This window comes from Martes martes, assembly GCF_963455335.1.
Source record: "Martes martes genome assembly, chromosome: 4".
NCBI lineage: Eukaryota > Metazoa > Chordata > Mammalia > Carnivora > Mustelidae > Martes > Martes martes.
This window is the reverse complement of record NC_137891.1, coordinates 48,433,975-48,448,811: the sequence shown is the minus strand read 5'-3', so window position 1 is coordinate 48,448,811 and position 14,837 is coordinate 48,433,975. Positions and strand designations below refer to the sequence as shown.

At 39.9% G+C, this 14,837-nt stretch overlaps 1 protein-coding gene across 1 annotated transcript in view; it reads left to right on the top strand.

Annotated features, from left to right (window-relative positions):
- Positions 1-3,826: 3,826 nt before the first annotated feature.
- CPNE3 (copine 3) overlaps positions 3,827-14,837 on the top strand; it is a 48,637-nt gene continuing 37,626 nt past the window's right edge. Inside the window, exon 1 of the mRNA XM_080801061.1 lies at positions 3,827-3,932. The gene's annotated coding sequence lies outside the window, so the exon portion shown is untranslated. The remainder of the gene's footprint in view (positions 3,933-14,837) is intronic.

Sequence of the window (14,837 nt, the reverse complement as noted above, 5' to 3'; positions counted from 1 at the left end):
GAAGATTAATACCTCTCACCAGAGTGGAATATTTTGGGAAGGATCAAAGAGGTTTTGAATCTTACTTCAGGATTGATGTGGGTGAAAACATGAGCTTCAAATGGAGTACATACTATCTGGATTACGTAAGTGTTTTTTTATGGGCAATAAGGGAAGATAATCATAGTTTTTTTTAGAATTAGATTACGTTTATGTATTACCTATATAGTATTACATAGTACAATAACACATACTTATTTCATTTGTTCTTTCCAACTACCTTGTGAAATAATGGGTATGCCAAATTAATTAACAAAAGAACTATAGCTCAAATAGATTAACCAAGGATACATAGGTAATAGGTATTGTTGGAAGACTAGAAGACTATAATCCATGTCTTTGAACTCTGAGTCCAATGCTTTTATATGATTGCTGCCTCCACGTCTTCCCATTGAATCTCCCACATTTCTTTATGATTGCATTTGTAATATCCTTATTTTCTTTGTTTTTAAAGTATATTTTAAAAAACATATGGAGTCTCTTCTTAACTTTTTTCTGAACCTTAGTCTTTTTTTCCAGAGGGAACCATTTTTACATATTTCTACCAGTAGTTACCTCAATATTCCTAAATAATATGTTCATGTAACTGGATGCCGTGAGAATCCTGAAATTGAGTTTCTGATATCTTAGCCAGAGTAAATTTTTTCAAAGATTTTATTTTTAAGTAATCTCTACACCTAACATGGGGCTCAAACTTACAACCCTGAGATCAAGAGTCACATGCTCTACCTACTGTGCCAGCCAGGCATCCCAACAGAGTGAAATATTAATGAAACTTTCTATTTTGAAAAAAATATTTAGATCCTTAGGAATATTGCAGGAACTCACATTTCTTCACCTAGATTCAGCCATTGTTAACAATTTGTCAAATTTTCTTTGTCTTTCTTTATATATATTACATGTAACATTTATATTATCTTCCAATTATTATTTTTTGTTTCTGGATCTTTTGAGAGTAGATTATAGATATCATGACTCTTTGGGCCTAGAAACAAAGATATTCTCTTATTTAGTCCCAGTAGAATTATCAAATTCAGGAAATTGAAATTGACTGAATATTATTATTTAATAAATAAATTTTGTTTATTGCTCCCAAGCTGTCCTAGATAGCAACCACTTTTTCCCCAAATCAGATTAAATCCTGATTATATGTTTATGTGCTGCATTTAACTGTCATGTTTCTTTAGTTTCTGTAAGTCTGTAATATTTCTCTCTTGACTCCAGGCACACTATCTTTTCTTTTCTACAATGAGCTTCAGACCTCCCTACATGATATTCTCTCTGTCAGGATTCCTTCCCATTACACTTGTCACCCTCCCCCTTGCTCCCATCCCACTCTACTCTTTCTTACTTAGTTAATTTCTATTCATCTTTCTTTTCTTTATTTTATTTTTTCAAAGATTTTATTTATATATTTGAGAGAGAAAGAGAGTGTGTGAGAATGGAGGGAGGGGCAAAGGGAGATGGAGAAGTAGACTCCCCACTGAGCAAGGAGACCCAACATGGGACTCAATCTCAAGACCCTGAGATCATGACCTGAGCTGAAGCCATAGTGGGTACTAAAACTATAAAAATATAAAAAATGTAAAACCACTCTCGTCTCGACTTCTTTCCCTATTTTAGTAGAGCCAAAAGTCAGGAAGTTTAGGTATGGATATGGAGATGTATTCTTGAAATTTTGAAACTTCCACCTAAATTAGTGGTACCTGAGGACTTTCACTTAAATGTAAAATCAGAACCAAAAATAAAACAAATTTGTCTTTACAACCTTCAGTAAAAACAAAATAAAGCAATTCTCTTCCTTCTCCCTATTGTCCTCCAACCACAAAAGTCTTGTTTCTGTCCCTGCAATTTGCTAAGTCTTTTTCTGTCTTTGTCTATCATTCCCCTCATCTCAGATCTCTGAATGACTTGCTCTTTCTTATTTTTCAGGTTTCAATCAAATATCACTGTCTTAGAGAGACTTTCCCTCATACCCAATCCAAAAAAGTTCCCATTTGAGGCACCTAGCTGGCTCAGTCGTTAGAGCACGTGACTCTTGATCTGCAGGTTGTGAGTTCGAGCCTCATGGTGAGAATAGAGACTACTTAAAAATAAATTCTTCCAAACAAAACAAAACAAAAACCTCCCATTATCCCCAATGTCCTACCTATCACATTACCCTATATTACTTTCCTCATGGTACTTATGACTATCTGAAATCATCTCATTTGTTTTTAATAACTTATTATTTGTTCTTCTAGTATAGAAAATTCTGTATGTCACTAGTTAATCCCAAGTGTAGAACAATGCTTGGCCTGTAGTAGGCACCCAATAAGTGTTCAATAAATAAATGAATGAATCTTCACTTCCAATGATATAATTATTTAAAAGTGGTTTGTTTTTTTTTTGCATTTTTTGGATTAAAAGTCTTTTTTTTTACTTAGGAAAGTCCTCATTTGTTTCATTTTCCATACTCTTCTGCGATTTTTTTTTAAGAGTCTATTTATTTATTTGAGAGAGAGAGAGAGAGAGAGAGAGAGAGAGATTGACAGAGAGCAGGAGCAGGGGGGAAAGGGAGAAGCATGTTTCCTGCTGTGGAGCTCCATCCCAGGACCCCAGGATCATGACCTGATCCAAAGGCAAACACTTGAGGGACCAAGCCACTCAGGTGCCCCTGCCTTCTGCAGTTACAAAAAATATATCTTTTGCTTATTTTTCTATTTTTTAAAAAGATTTTATTTATTTATTTGTCGGAAAGAGAAAATGAGAGTGTGAGCACAAGCAGAGAGAGTAGCAGGCAGACGAAGAAGCAGGCTCCCTGCTGAGCAAGGAGACCAAAGCAGGACTTGATCCCAAGACCCGGGGATCATGATCTGAAGGCAGATGCTTAACCAACTGAGCCACCCCATTTTTCTATTGATACTAATCCTTCCTTTAATATCAGGTTTGTAGCAAATATTTTTCTCATGTGTTTGCTGAATGATTTTGTCCCTGTTTTCCTTGGGCAGACGTTCTCAATTTCTAGTAGTCAAATGTAGCAATATTTTCCGTGGTAGTTTGTTTAGTTGTAGGCAGCATCAAGTAGCAGTCAAGCAGGATGCTCTGAAATTAGTTTACTTAGAATCTGTGACTTCAGGCGAGTAGACCAATTGCTCCGCTATCGTATTTCAAGTTACTCAATCACAGTTTTCTCATTTGCGAAATGGGGTTAATGGCACTAACTACGTCACAAAATCTCATCTCACAAAATGAGATTCAGATGCAAAATGACTCGGGTAGTGTGTACATTGAAAAGTTGTAAATAAGAATGTTTAGGAGTTCGCGGGTGCCTGGGTGGCTCAGTGGGTTAAAGCCTCTGCCTTCGGCTCAGGTCATGATCCCAGGGTCCTGGGATCAAGCCCCGCATCGGGCTCTCTGCTCAGCAGGGAGCTTGCTTCCCTTCCTCTCTCTCTGCCTACTTGTGATCTCTGCCTGTCAAATAAATAAACAAAATCTTTAAAAAAAAATTAAAAAAAAGAATGTTTAGGAGTTCGCATTTCTGATTTTTTCCTGTTTTTGCAGATAGTAATATAAATTTTCTCAAATATTTTAATTCGTTTATCCTTCTGAAAAATTTTTTTGTGCACCAAGCAACTCATTTTTGTGTCTAAAATCAGCTGGGGCCTTCCATAAGCAAGCCATCTCCTAAAAGACCTGGAAGCACCGGCCCACTCCCTAGGTGCAGGTAAGAGTCAGTACCGGGCGGTCCGAGGCCATAGTGGGCGGAGCCTCACCTTAGCCACTCCCCTCACCGCCCCGCCCCTCTGCCCATTCGGCCTCGGGTTCCTGTGAATCCCTGCGCCCCGGCTACCTAGTGGACTCTGGCTGCCTGGTCTCCACCCCTGCCTGATTTACACCACTGAGAGCCATATGTGAGTGCGGGCTTCTGTCTGCTTCGGGGCTGGTGTAGCGGGGCCCCAACAACCCACAGATCCCCTGGGGGAGAAAGAGAGCCCGCTCGGGGGCAAACCGGGCCCGCAGGCTCGGCGCGCTGGGGCCCACACGGCCGTCGCGCTGGAAGTGCACCCTGGCTGGGTGCGGCGGGGGATCGGCTGGGTGCGGCGGGGGATCGCCTGAGCGCGCAGGGGACTCTCGAGCCTCAGCGTGCGAGCCTGGGGAGGCTTGGGGCTAGCTAACGCCTTCCGGAGAAGCCAGAGTTCGGGGCTAAGCTGTGGGCCGCGAGGAGCCTCTTGGGCCTGGCGTTCGTGCACCTGGGCGGGCGGTGTCCACATCGCCAGCTTACCCCAGCAGGGAGGGTCGGGCCTGAGGCCCAGGGGAAGGTGACACGCTTGGAAAAATCCGCAGCGCCCAGGAGGGTGAGGGGCTGGGTCAGGGTTCCTCGCTTAGAATCAAATGCTCGGAGGAACAGGGCACGCTTCAGAGCCGCCGAGGGTTCCAAGAGAAGCAGCTAGGTGGGGCGGGAAAAGGTAACTCTTGATTTCACAGCAGAGCAGACGGTTGTGAGACAGGGTTTCCTAAGAGCTCTTGTTCCGGCTCTGGCTCCCACATTCTTCTGTCTAGGGCTTTGGACTCAGTACAACCAGGGACGTGGAGGAAGTGCAGTTGCATTGGTTTTGCAGTGCCAGAACCTCTGGGAGACAGAGGATACAGACCATTAACGTTGCACTTGGTTGATGACCCACAGTTTCTGCTTAATCTTTTTGTGGCTGCCTCAATAAATCAAATAGAGAAACAGAAGGAATACGGGTTTGAATATAGCGATTTTTGGTCAGTGACCCATAAACACTGTACTAGAAAATGTATTTGTTAGTTCATTTAACGTTCACACAGATTTAGGTGGTATTGTTACTCTGTTTCATACCCGGGACTCCGATTAAATAATTTACCAAACTACAAAAGTGCTAAACAGTACTACTAGGGTTGGATTTCAGGTCTCTGTATGATTTCAGGGCACAGGCCTAATGGCTTAATGTAAAGAACATTTCTGCTTGGGATAAGACAGTTAGGTGGGTTTCAAGTGTATGCTTTGACGTTTGTTAGCTGTGTGACCTTGGGCAGGTTACTTAACATTTTAGGGCCTGTTTCTGCATTTGTAAAATAGAGATAAAATACATCCTATGTCATACGGATTTTTAAGTGAATTAAATAAAATCGTATTTGTAATACACTTAACAAAACATCTGCCACAAAAATAGCTACATGTATCTTGCTGTAGTCATTAACTGGGGTCTGCAAACTCCAGTTCTGAGTGCTGCCGGCCAGAGCCAAACAAAACTTATGTGGGCATAGAGCATAGGTAGAGAGAAGCAAGGAAGGGTAAGAAAGGAGAACTAAGAACAGATGACATATATGACGGCAATTATAGTGAGACCAGTAGATTAATCTTTGGTACCCGGGGCCACTTTTTTGCCTTTCTGAGATGTTTTTAAAGGCAGTTGCTTTTGGCTGATGTTTTGGAAAAATGCATCCCAGTCTGGCCTGAAAATATTCAAATAAAGCAAGTTTTTGGGACTGGACCATGTTGAGACTCTCTGGATGTAAGGGGGAGCTGAATTTCAGCACTCCCCAGAATTTCTGGCACGATGACACAATGAAGTGTGCAGTTGGTTCTCCTTCAGGATTTCTTCTGTCAGATCTAGCTCCTGGAGAATGGCGAGGGAGAGGAGTTTTCAGGATGGGGGAAACAAAAGGATTCTTTGACTTTTTAGGACTATGTAATGACTGGACACCTCTCCTACTTTCACTTCTAACTGTAAACACTTCATAGACAGCAGTCTTGATTTCCACATAAATTTAAGGCACCCTAAGTTTACACATATTCAGGTATTTTTTGTATACGCTTTCCAATGCTATCACTGCAGTCCTGAAAATTTCCTTAGCAGCATCTGTTCAGATAACCAGTTCACGCTGTATCCTACCTCCTAGCAATTCTTGGTATAGCTTTCGACATAGTTTTCCTCATCCTCCTTCTCTCTCAGTACTATTGCTGTGCTTTTTTCACTACTATTGTTAGAGTTTTCTTTTTTCCTTTTTCATTTTTTTTTTCAGTCAGTGAGTTATTATGCGAGAAAGTATGCCTGTCAGCAAAACTGAGAAAGTTAGTGTTGGGTATGAAAAAGGACTCAATAATATTTGACCTTCGAAGATCTGTAATGAGCCACCATTGATCACCAAAAACATAATCTCTGAGGTGGGTCTTTTAGTAAGGATCAATGACACCATCTGTTGGTGGTACTCAACAAGTTTGAGGACCCCAGACTTGGACATTCCTGTAATATACCCACTATTACCTTTACCCTACAGGTTAGCTTCCTTCCCACCAGTGTTTTTCCTTCGTGTTCTTACTTACATTATAAGGATCGCTAGGCAGGTTAAAGGCCAACAAACTATTAGGTAGAATATGTGGTTGAAGATTTGTTGAAAGATTGACTGAGAAGGTGGTTTAAATGAGCCCCTATAAGTATCATAGATTTTATTTAACTACATTACTTAAGTGTCTGATGTAATCAAAGCCAGCTGCTATATATACATTTGGTAAGATGATGATAACTACATTTAAGTTGATTATGCTGGCTTACATTTGAAGAGGCTAGTGGAAGAATATTGGGATTCTTTTGAAGAAGCTGTGTTCTTTTAGTATTTAACAGCTTATCAGCAGGCAATCATTGTTTTTCCAATCATATTTAAAAAAAAATTAAAATCAGTATATTACTGGTCAAATTTACCAACATAAGTTAGATGGGTAGCATATTAATACAGTTTTCCCATGAGAAATAGAAGGAAATACTACTTGTTTTAGCAAATCATTTTGAAATGTCCTGTTACCAGGGGGTGTATTATGTCTGGTTCCTGTGAAAATTACCAAAGCACAGCATGGTTACAATATGCATTTTCATCAGGCTACTTCAGGTTTCTGAGCTTTAGCTCACTGTTCCTCTAACATGGTAGTACACGTTAAAATAGATATCTGCAACTGTAAAGAGGAACGTGTTGGTCACATTTTCATCTGTTTAGGGATCAGGATTATTTGAAAAGAAGTGAAAATCAAAACAAGTAATTTCCCGATTGTGTTGTCAAGGTAAGGTTATAAAATATCTAGAGTTGTACCCTGCCTTCAGTACTTCTTCGTCCTCCCCTGCTTCATTTTTTCTTTAGCACTTTAACACCTAGCATACTGTATGTTTTACTAACTTATTTTTTTAAAACATTTTTAGTGATATATTTTATTTAACCAAATGTATTTAAAAATCGTTTCAATACGTGATTAATCTAAAAAGTTACTGAGAGTTCTCACATTTCTTTTTCATTTCAGTCTTTGAAATCATGCTCAGTCATCTCAGAGGCACCACATTTCAAATGCTCAGTGTCCTCATGTCACCAGTGGCTACCATACTGGACAACTAAGGGCTAGAACTCCTTGACTCGTGTCCAGATCATCTACATGATTCTAACGTCTAACGACTGAAGCTCTAGGCTTCTAACACTCTGAGGCTCGAGGGTGACTTTCTAGAATCCTGTGATTCAGATAGTAACTAACACTGTAGGACCCTTGGGTCAAATAGCCTATGATTCCAATGTCCTAAGAGTCTGTGATTCCAACACTTCAGAGTCTTTGACTTAAATTAAGGATCAGCAAATTCTAGCCTGTGGGCCAAATCCAGCCCATGGCTTGTTTTTGTAAATAAAGTTTTATTGGAATACAGCTCTGCCTGTTCAGTCTATGGCCACTTTCATTCTACCAGGGCAGATTGAGTAGTTGTGACAGAGACCATGAGTGACCTCCTGACCAGCCAAAACTACAATATTTACTTTTTGTTCCTTTACTGAAAAACTTTACTGGCCCTTGATGTAGAGATGCAAAGACTCTAAGATGGGTAGTGGTTTTACAGATGTTTATTTGACTGTTATACTTTATAACCACACATATGTTACATAAACTCTTTCTGTGAATCAAATATCACATAACATATGTTGTTCAGAAGAGACTGGTTTCCCCATTTTAGGTATTCACCATTTCAGGCTTATATAATTCCATTAGGTTGATTATTTGCCTTTTTTTTTTTTTTTTTTGGAAGTAGGTTCCATGCCTAACATGGGGCTTGAACTCATGACCCTGAGGTCAAGAGTCTGGTGCTCTACTGACTGATCCAGCCAGGTATCTCCCCCACCCCCATTTACTTATCTTTTTTATCGTCTTTCTTCCTGTAGTGTAACCTCAGGAGGGCAGGTTACTTGTTTTGTTCATTGTTCTCCCAACACCTCAGAACATGACCTGACCCACAGTAGATACTCTATAAATATGCGTTGAGTGATTGAATAGTATTATTAAACTGTTCATGTTTGGGAAATAGAAAGAGGGCTGCCAGAAAGTTAAAACCAGTTGACATTTATGTGCCAGTGGAATATACTTGAAATCAGGAAATGTATAAACATTTCAACATTCCTTGCTCAACATACAAAACTTTATTATTTTTTAAAAGATTTTATTTTTAGGTAATTTCTGTAACTAAGGTGGGGCTTGAACTTACAACCTCAAGATCAAGAGTCCCATGCTCTACCGACTAAGCCAGCCAGGTGCCACTGTTCAATGTACAAACTTAAATCTTAAGAATGAAGTAGTTGTAGTTGTTCCAGCTTTAAACTGAAAGGATTATTTTGTGTCATTGTTCACCATGAACTGGAAAGGAGCAGAAAGTGACAAAATGTGAAATACCTGTCTTGCCCAATTAAATATTGTATGGCCCAGCTAGGAAGAGAAGGAAGGGAGCCGAGTTTTAGGGAGCATGCTTTAGGGCATGGATAGTAGGGACAGGTGAGAAGTTCTGATGGCTGGCCCAGCATCTAGGAGATTCCAGAAGGTGGGGAGTTCTTAAATAGCTCTGAACACCAAGGGACAGCAGTCTCAGCAGGTCGATGTGCCTTTTTATAGTATCCAAACTGCCAGCAGCTTTATTGAGCCCTTAGAATTTTAACATTTTTCAACTAAGCATCCTGGAATTTCTGCTAGGGGATGTAGCTCTGATTTTTATCAATGCCATTTTTGGTAAAAGATGATTCACTTTGTAGATACTTACTTTGTAGCTAATTTTGCCAAGATGCATGTTTCCTAAAGTGAGGCAACATTGCGATGTTGCAACTGCTTCTAACTTTTATTAACAGTGCATATACTATGAACTGTTCATTAGATAAGCTTGACAATATAATCAGTGACATTTCTAAAATGTGTATAAAGCAGCCATTGGGATTAGTAAAGCAGTCTAATCAGAAAATGCATGTGAAATAAACTCTATAGCCTGCTATGAATCATAGAACAGATCAGTATAATCTTGGGAATTTTCTAGAGAAATCAAGGAAGGGGCCTTAGTTAATTGCTCACTTTGTAACAGTAAGGACAGGGTAAAACTGCACATGCTTTCTGTGTTTAAAGTAAGAGTAAGGGACACCTGGGTGGCTTGGTTGGTTAAGCATCTGCCTTCCGCTCAGGTCATGATCCCAGGGTCCTGGGATTGAGTCCTGCACTGGAGCTCCTTGCTCAGCGGGGGCCTGCTTTCCCTTTGCCTGCCGTTCCCCCTGCTTGTGCTCTCTCTCTCTCTCTCTCTGACAAATAAATAAAATCTTTTAAAAAAGTAATAGAGTAATACAAAAATATATCTTTTCCCAAATCTGCATGTTCCGATATCAGCAATAGCATTGCTATCTAGATTTTATTCAGGATTATTCAAGAATCTGGAAATTCATTTTAAAAATGGTGGTCAAATGCTGGTTCCTTTTGCTGCTGTAATACGAGCTGGGAGTTTAATAATGTGAGATTCTATGGATGGTAGTAAAACTCACTTCCTCATTATGCTGCGTGTACCTAATAGATTGGGGCTGGTGTTTTGTTTGTTGGTATACTATACTTTTTCAAGTCATCCGGGGATAGAGAATTTAAGAATTTCAAGCAAAGGTACCTAACTGGTGGGAAAGTATCTAAATATATTTTTTTTCAGGTATAGCTTTTTTGGTAGTGGGAGATGGAAGCTGAATTTGGGAAGTGTTATTCTTTTCCTTACATTTCTCTTTTTGGTTCTTATAAATTTTCTGCTATTTTCTACTTTTTAAATTTTTCTACTCTTTTAGTACCACTTCCTAAACAAGTTCGTCTTCACTGTAATTAGTCCTGGAATAGTAACTAGAAGAGGCTTTAAAGTTACTTAAAGTGATTGGCTCAACTCTTAGAATTAACAGTTGAAACACCCGAGGCCTAGAGCAGTTATAGCCCTTGGGGCACGTGTGGTAGGGCTGATGGAGAACTATACTCCATTTTTCACACTCCTGGTCCAGTGACCCTTCCCGTTGGTCCCTTTTTAACATTTAAAAAGAAAATGTGTCCTTTTCATTGTTTATGTGCTTTAATGCTTGGCGTAATTCTAATTCTCTATCCGCATGGCTAATATTCCATTGAAGGTATTAAAAAAAATGTGGGCATCTCTTTCCCTCTTTCTTTCTTTCTTTCTTTCATTCAGATTTTATTTATTTTCTGACAGAGAGAGAGAGTGAGAGAGCACAAGCAGGGGGAGCGGCAGCGGGAGTGGCAGAGGGAGAAGAAGCTGGCTCCCTGCTCAAGAAGCCAGATGCAGGGCTCAATCCCAGGACCCCCAAGGCAGACACAGACACTTAACCACCTGAGCCACCCAGGTGTCCCTGGGCATCACTTTCTTAATAAATGCAGGGCAGGCTCCCTGTACATTCCTTTAATGTAAGTTTTTCTCTGGCTATTAAGTGTGGTATATTCCTGAGAATTAATGTTGCTGCCTTCAGAAAGCACTGAGATCCTGTGTCCCCCATGTAGATCTGTGTATGTGGAGACTCTAGCAGGAAGAAAATGCTTTCTTAGCCCTAAGTAATTCACAGTGTAATGTGCTGTCTTGAGGAGGAACTGCTGTGATGTAAATGCACACCATTCCAGTTCTTCCACTGTTTGGCCGTTACTGTTTATTCTGGTTATTTTTCTTTAAGAAAGATAATCATAGTTGTAGCCTAAAAATTAATCTTCTAATTTTGTAAGATCATATTTGTTAATTTGTGTCAGGCTGAATATTTACATTTGATATACTAACTAGAAAGCTATAGGGAAATTAATTAGAGGATATTGCTGTTACACTAAGTAATGATTAATTACAGGCCTTAGTGCTCTCAGGGCATTCTGGCATGATAGGAAACAAATCTGGGTTCTTGTTCTGGCCTTGCTACTTATTAGCTTGTTTATCTTGGGCAAGTAATTTAAATGTTTATTTAAATTATTATTATTATTATTTTTTTTTTTTTCTAATAGACACTACATGTTGTTTTGAAAGTTAACAATGTGCTGAATATTATTAACATTCTGGGACAATCCAGATATTATAGTCTTAGCTCTGGTGTATTGATCTCTTGCCGTATAGTATAGTACTTATTCCTTGTCTTGCCCAATTTACTAGGGTTTTGTTTTTTGGTTTTTTTTTTTTTGGCAAAGTTCAGAAGATAATATATTATTTGGAACCATTTTGAAAATTTTGTAGAAAACAAAAACCAGAAATTATCCAGCCACGTGTATTTACTAACTCTTTCCATTCTCCCCTCTCCCACTCTCTATTTTTAAGGGAAAAAAATGATCCAGTAGCAAGTGGCAACATGAATATAAATTATTTTATAATGGAGTGTAGTTTTAATCCTCGGTAAAAATAGAAATCTGTAGGTTTCTTCTCCAGCTCTGAGGGCGCTTTGATTGCTTCCTCTCTGCACCACACTGTTTTATATTGTTTGTGTTATTTCCGTGTATATGTGGATAGCTAGGTATTTTGCTTTTGCTTTGCATTGTTTCCCCACCCCATGCCGAACACATCGAAGATACTCAGTAAATGATTGTTGAATGAATGGAACTCCCCAATAGAATTATAATGAGTTCCAAGGTCTTCTGTTGCTGTATCAGGTCCCCACTGTCCTTAGCATGATAATGGGTATACAGTAATCTCTCTCTTTTTTAAAGATTTTACTTTTTTATTTGACAGAGAGAAGCACAGTGAGAGAGAGGGAACACAAGGGGGAGGATATGGGAGAGGGAGAAGCAGGCCTCCCGCTGAGCAGGGAGCCCGACAAGGACGACGGGGCTTGATCCCAGGACCCTGGGATCCTGACCTGAGCCGAAGGCAGATGCCCAACCACTGAGCCACCCAGGTGTTCCACATAGTAACCTCTTAATGTAAACACTTGTTGGTTTGGCCTGAGACCTCTAAGTAGTGGCAGCTTTTAAACTGACTGCCATATTACCCTTCCCCCACTTTTTTTTTTAAGATTTTATTTATTTATTTGACAGACAGATCACAAGTAGGCAGAGAGGCAGTCAGAGAGAGAGAGAGGAGGAAGCAGGCTCCCTGCTAAGCAGAGAGCCCGATGCGGGGCTCGATCCCAGGACCCTGGGATCATGACCTGAGCCAAAGGCAGAGGCTTTAACCCACTGAGCCACCCAGGCGCCCCCCTTCCCCCACTTTTTAAGGGAGGTTGAGGAGGACACTTTTACTGTTCTGAGCCACACAATTTGAGAAACACTGCATGGGGTGTGTCCTGCTGATGTTACTGGGCCCCATTCCAGCTGCCCCAAGGTTACCCTGCTGGCTTTCAGTGGAGGTCATGCAGGATGCAGTATGGATAGCAGTTAGTGAATCATGGTATTAGAACCAGAAGGAACCTTTGAGAACTTTGTAATGTTGCCAGCCTCCTCATTTAGTAGCTAAAGAGTGAAATTTCCTAGAGACATTGGTGGCTGGGCACTGACTTCTCCCTCCCAATTGTTCTACAACAAATAAGGAGTCACTGACACTGGCTCTGACTCCCCTCCCCCATGCACCAACTGTGCGGTAGCTCAGGTAAACAAACTCTTCTGAGAGGATTTAGGAAAATATAGCACTTATCTATAAGAAAGGCTGCCTGCTTGGCAAATTAATTTTGTGTAAATCCCAGGCATTCTGTTATTATTTTTCTAAGAAGTTCTTTATAAACAAGGATGAGAAAGTTTCATTATGTCTTACTATTGAATAATAAGCCATTGATGGCTAGACTATCAGTTAAAATATTTGAATAGTTTATAAAATAATAATTGCTACAATTCATAGAATATCTAAAAATGTGAGTGCCCTATAAACCTACAATTGTCAGGTAATTTTTTTATCCCCATTTTATAGATGCGGAAACTGAGGTTCCGATAGACAATTTGGTAAAGCTGACACACCCAAATAAATGATGGGAAGGAAATTTGAACCAAGCCTACTGACTCCAAAGTTACTGGTATTTCAGCCATGAAAAACTTCTGTCAAACATCAGACAGCGTGCTTCAGGATGCAGAGGAAGCAGTAAAAAACAGGTCCTTGTCCTCAGCACACAGTAGATAGAGTGTAGGCCATGCATACAAGTAACAATAGTGGTAAGAAAATAGCATCAGTACCATAACTGCCCTACGGGGGGATCAGCAACAGCTTGATGGAGAAAATGTCATTTGAAATGGATCTTGACTAATTTAGATGACAGGCTGGGGGCAGATGTAGGCAGAGCCATGAATTCCAGGTGTAGCTAATTGGACTAGGGTAGACTCTGGATAGCCAGTAATGATTTTTTTTTTTTTAAGATTTTATTTATTTATTTGAGAGAGAGAGAGAGTACAGTGGGTGGGCGGGGGTGGAGAGGCGCAGAAGAAGAGGGAGAAGTAGACTCCTTGCTGAGCAGGGAGCCTAATGCAGGGCTTGATCCTAGGACCCCAGGATCATGACCACTGAGCCACCCAGGCATCAGATTTTTTTTTTTTTTAAATCAGAAATGATAAAATCATGATATAAATAGAAAGAGGATGGCAGTGGGAGTGCCCGTCTGGAGACCGTTAAGTAGGCAGGTAGAGCTACAGAAGACCTGAAGAAGTTGTGACCATAGGCATAGGGAAGGTTCTACACCTCCATAGTTGAGAGAGATTTGAAATTGTTCTTGGCAGAATCTGCTTTACTGAGTAGACCTAAGGAGTACCTCCAAGGAAAGATGGGAAAAGAGAAAAGATCTAAGAATTTTCATCTAGACTTCAGAAATTTCACACACAGGAGTGGCCATATTGCTTTAAATTTCATACATCCAGCCCAAATTCAATGATTAGGTCTTATTTTTAATTCCTTTGAACTGTCTGTGTTATATAATGTTGATTCAGGAAAATTAGGGTTACTGGGAGAACGGTTGATAGGGTTAGTATTTCCAGATGTTATTTGCATTTTAAAAACTAGACAATTCTTCAATAAGTAATCTGTGTTGTAAGAAGCCACTCCTGGAGGAGGTTCTTTCTGTCTTTTCTATCATCCTGCATTTTGGGTAGTAAAACACATAGAATCACTCTTTAGTTGTACACACACATTCCTCTGCCTGGTCACTTATCCCAGCCAAATCTCCTATTCTCCATACTCAAAGGGTACAAAACATTTGCCTTATTTTCCTTCATCATAAAAGAATGCCCTATTGCTTTTTTAAAAAATTGTGTATCATATGCTGGATGATGACACTGAAAGGCAATGAGAAAAGCATCATCGGGGATGTTGCTTTTAACAAGGTTCCAGACCTGATTGTTTATGTAATTTCTTCCATTTGTCATTCAGCCATAATGAATTTCTAGAAAAAAATGAGGCTGCATTCAGAGTCATTTTCATGGGGCAATGCTGTTAATAGAGGAAATTTGTGTCCTAACAGCAATATAGTAATGTAATGTCAACAATTTACTAAATAATCAGGTGTGTCTGGCATATTGTTTTTGTGGCTCTTGTATGAGCATT